This window comes from Hetaerina americana, unplaced genomic scaffold, assembly GCF_022747635.1.
Source record: "Hetaerina americana unplaced genomic scaffold, ioHetAmer1.1.p SCAF_566, whole genome shotgun sequence".
In the NCBI taxonomy this organism is placed as follows: Eukaryota; Metazoa; Arthropoda; class Insecta; order Odonata; family Calopterygidae; genus Hetaerina; species Hetaerina americana.
Window position 1 is genome coordinate 21,778 of NW_027287168.1, and position 5,320 is coordinate 27,097.

Sequence of the window (5,320 nt, forward strand, 5' to 3'; positions counted from 1 at the left end):
AGGTCCGCGCCCAAGGAGCGAAGCAAGTCCGCGCCACCAGCCAAGAAGGCGAAGAAGGCGGCGGACAAGCCAAAGAAGAAGCCGGCGGCTGGGAAACCCGCCGCCAAGGCGGCAAAGTCCCCGTCGAAGGCGAAAAAGGCGGCCACCAAACCCAAGACCCCCAAGCCCAAGAAGACGCCCACCAAGGCCAAGCCCGCCGCCAAGAAACCTTCCGCCGCCCAGAAAAAGAAGTGAACCATCACTGCTTCGCCACCGGCGCACCTAGGACAGCAGACAGCGTCCAATCTCGGTCCTTTTTAGGACCATCATGTCTTCCAAAGATGCTTGCCACTCAATGCCCACGCCACTGAGCACGCCCAAAGTTAACATTTATCATGATTAATGCCATGCAAAAACAACGGTCCTATTTAAAATTGATGATGCGACATGGACGGACGAAAAAAAAAATTAAGAATAACATTCATAGAACGTGTAAAATGAACAACACGTCACGGAGTATTGTTTTCTTTTCGTTAAGCGCGTCAGGTAAGCATCGCACGAACTTTTATTTCATCTCATTTCATGCGTAGCCGTGCAAACGCACTTGCCATGCGCAAAGGAAATTTCATGTCGTCCATCATTCCAATGGATTTACATCGTCGTTAATTATTGTGCGATCGTGCTAAATTCAAACTTTTAAGTATGTACTGGTCCTGAAAAGGACCTTTGTTTTTCGGCCGAAAGTAGCTTTCTAAGCTCGCTCTCCGCGGATACGGCGGGCCAGCTGGATGTCCTTGGGCATGATGGTCACACGCTTAGCGTGGATGGCGCAGAGGTTGGTGTCCTCAAAGAGACCCACTAGGTAAGCCTCGCTGGCCTCCTGGAGAGCCATGACGGCGGAGCTCTGGAACCGAAGATCGGTCTTGAAGTCCTGGGCGATCTCACGCACCAGGCGCTGGAAGGGCAGCTTGCGGATGAGGAGCTCCGTGCTCTTCTGGTATCTCCTGATCTCACGAAGGGCCACGGTACCGGGGCGGTACCTGTGGGGCTTCTTGACGCCTCCCGTCGCCGGCGCGCTCTTGCGAGCGGCCTTGGTGGCCAGCTGCTTCCTCGGGGCCTTTCCTCCGGTGGACTTGCGGGCTGTCTGCTTCGTACGTGCCATTTCTGCGATCTGTAAAAAGCCGGGTCAACGCCGTCTTTTAAGCACTTCCGAGAATGGCGCCAGATAGTACGGGCGACGCTGATTGGTGGAGAGGTCGGGTACGTCATCGCCGCGGCGGCGACGTTTATAAATACCGGCGAAGGTGCATTTCAGGTCATCAGACAGCAGCCCTTACTACGAGCAGACTACAGAGATGACTGGACGCGGCAAGGGAGGAAAAGGCCTGGGAAAGGGAGGAGCCAAACGTCATCGCAAAGTTCTCCGCGATAACATCCAGGGCATCACCAAGCCGGCCATCCGCCGTCTCGCCCGCCGAGGTGGAGTGAAGCGTATCTCCGGACTCATCTACGAGGAGACGCGCGGTGTGCTCAAGGTGTTCCTTGAGAACGTTATTCGTGACGCCGTCACCTACACCGAACACGCCAAGAGGAAGACCGTCACAGCCATGGACGTCGTGTACGCACTCAAGAGACAGGGCCGCACTCTCTACGGGTTTGGCGGTTAGACACGACGCGACGGGATCGCCATCCGACACCCGGCGTACGTCGATAAAAAAGGTCCTTCTAAGGACCAATACAATGTTCAGAGATGGAGCTAATCCTTTGCCATAACGGAACGAAAAATTATTCGCTATAGCGTATGTGACGGCGATAAATAGTAAAGTAAGACCTGTTCGAGCGCACAGGAAAAATGGCGGTGATAATAGAGTTGAAATTGTATGAGCCTTTACCGACGTTAAAGACATTGTCAGCGAATCGGAATAAGCACGTGGCAACGGACTGGCGACAATGTATATCGCGCCGTTGCAACCGTACATGAATAAGCACGTGGCAACGGACTGGCGACAATGTGTATCGCGCCGTTGCAACCATACATGTTAACAAGAAATAACGTAGTTAAGCGGCAGATTGCAGGTGAAATTTTATGACAGACTATGAAATACATTGTAAACGAAGCAGTGTCACCTTCAATCATTCTTCGTTGCATTTCAGCACAAACGCTTTCACTTTTTATACGCTTTATTTCCCATCGTTTACCTTAGCCCAATTATAGCTCCACGTTTCATTCGCTATGCTTATTACGTTTATTGTTATTATTATTTTTTTCACATGACATTTATCGCGTACATCTCTCTAGTATGTTCTGGTCCTGAAAAGGACCTTTTATGCGCACAGCGTGATGCTTATGCCTTCTTCTCAGTCTTCTTGGGCAGGAGCACCGCCTGGATGTTCGGAAGGACACCTCCCTGAGCGATGGTAACGCCCGACAGGAGCTTATTCAACTCCTCGTCGTTGCGGATGGCCAACTGCAAGTGACGAGGGATGATTCTCGTCTTCTTGTTGTCCCTGGCAGCGTTACCGGCCAACTCGAGGACTTCCGCGGCCAGGTACTCCATGACGGCGGCCAAGTAGACTGGGGCACCGGCACCAACACGCTCGGCATAGTTCCCCTTGCGGAGCAGACGGTGGATACGACCGACCGGAAACTGAAGACCGGCCCTGCTGGAGCGGGACTTGGACTTCCCCTTCACTTTTCCTCCCTTTCCTCGTCCGGACATGGCTGAATGCTTCTTTATCTGGTAGTGCTGTCTAATCGCTGTCAGACTCCTGGGCGCATTTATATAGGCTGCCGCCGTCCTAGCGACGCCACATCATGCTTTTACGTGATTGGTCGTCGAGGAGATTCGGCTCACGGAACGGACCAGGGGTACATAAGCAGGCGACTGATGTTCGGCGAAAATACTGAAATCGACCCCGTTCGCCGAACGTGATCACCATGCCACCCAAGACGAGCGGAAAGGCTGCGAAGAAAGCGGGCAAGGCCCAGAAGAACATCTCCAAGGGAGACAAGAAGAAGAAGCGCAGGAGGAAGGAGAGCTACGCAATCTACATCTACAAAGTGCTGAAGCAGGTGCACCCCGACACCGGAATCTCCAGCAAGGCCATGAGCATCATGAACAGCTTCGTCAACGATATTTTCGAGAGAATCGCCGCCGAAGCTTCTCGCCTGGCTCACTACAACAAGCGCTCCACCATCACCAGCCGGGAGGTGCAGACCGCCGTCAGGCTCTTGCTTCCCGGTGAGCTGGCCAAGCACGCCGTCTCCGAGGGGACCAAGGCCGTCACCAAGTACACCAGCTCAAAGTAAATTCCTCGACGGGATTGCTTTGATGCATCCTAACGGCCCTTCTAAGGGCCATGAAATAATCTTCAGTTTTCAAATACCCGACTGCGATGGGCAATCGTCAATACTCGGCCGCAAAGGACGTACATAAATAAACGTAAAAACCTGGGAAATTAGAGTCCCACGCTTTCCTCCGATTCACCAACTACTTACCTGGTGTGCACGCGCGCGGTTCACGAAAAAATAGAGTAAATGTAAAGGAGAAACTTATGACAATAAAAGATGGACGAATTTCTTACCTCCTATTCAAATATATTTTCTACTGCTATGCGTCTGCATTTGATGAAAATGACCGTCGAGATATTAAGGAAAAAATATTATATTCCCATGATTACTTCCCTTTCACCCAGTACTTTTCAAACCACTGACCTGCTATGCTCGTTTCTCAGACGTAAGCCTTGACTTACATGTCTCCCTCCGTCAAAAATAATATGGATTCACGGCGTCCGTCTCCCTCCGAAACTGGTACGCTTGTGGTCACGTTGCTCCTGCTTCACTTCCAGGGGCAGTAAATGACAGGTCCCCACATGCCCTTCCCACGCGGCCGTTTTTCCGCGAAGGCTAATTCCGCTTAACCTCCCGTCCCATCCGCTACGTCGTAAAACTCCTCGGGGGTTCAACGCGAGGAGGCAGGTAATGCGACCCGTCCTCGCCCCAAGTTTCTACGTTAACCAGAAAAGGGCTGTCGCAATGACCCACGTGGCATTCCGCACGAGGAAGAAATTTCTGTGGAAACCTCGCAAGCATAGAACGCAGCTGGGCAACAGCGTTCCTTGTACATTCACCAAGTCGTGACGAGCAGGCGTCGCAATAAACAAAATGGCGGGCAGTGAGCGCTTCCGTGGATTTTCCATTGTGCTAATTCTATCCAATCAATCAATTCCCAGAAACTATTTCTACGGAATGCATCGTCGTTAACAGCATATGGAATCAGCATCATTCGCACAAATAACAATTTATGTAATGGGCATCGGGTTTCCTTCTTGGAAAATCGCCATCTCGCTGAAACAATGTTGATAAACCTCCTCTGAACGAATCCCCCAAGTATTTTAAAGTCGATTGAGTGATTTTTCATCCTTTTCCGCAATTTTTTTTTTGCGATACTGCAACGATTTATCAGCAATTGATTACAAATGCATCGAGACAGACGTGACAAGTAGACCAGTTCTTTGATCACCATGCCTCCAAATGACCGATTCTTGTTATAGTTTTGAACCGGGGTCCCTTCCGCGGGACACGACTCATTCCCCTTCTTTTGAACGAAATTAACCTTTCCAGAAATCTTTACTTGTCTTGTCACGCCACAGAACAGAAAATGTTTCTCTAGGCAAAAGTTAAATGGTCCCAGTCCCAACTTACCCGCTAATTTTATTACGTTGATACACAAGGGATGGAAGGACATACGTTAATGTTGTTTATTTCTTTGCGGGATTAGGGAAATGAAATCTAGGGAAAAGAGGTCGAAGTTTGACGTGAAAGAGAAATCTTTAAAATTAGCGGCCGGTATAATCATTTATGAGATGATTGCATAACGTTTTCATTAAGGCGACTCTTCCTACAAGTGCATTTCTGACGAAAAAGGTTGCCGCATGTGCCTACCTGTCCGTCCTTTTAGCATTTCAACTTTCTGCAAATTTGGTGAAAATCTTTACCGCATTAGCCCCATTGAAGAATCCACCCCGGCCGCATTTTGACACTAGGTACACGAGATCGTCACTTCACCGTATTCGACAACCGATTTCCCGCAGTGGCGTTAACCGAAGGACGCTCGGCTTTGAGGACAATAGTGATTCGTGAAGCGATATTTAATCAGATTCATCTAGTAACAGTGGCCGGGAATGGAATGGAATAACGTCCTTGCCTAGGCAACTTAGTAACATACAACTTAACTACGGACGGGAGAAAATGCCGACGAGCCGTGAAGCGGTGTAAATTTCATAACGATCGTGTGATTTTAAGACTCATGATATACACCATGACGATTAATTACCTTAG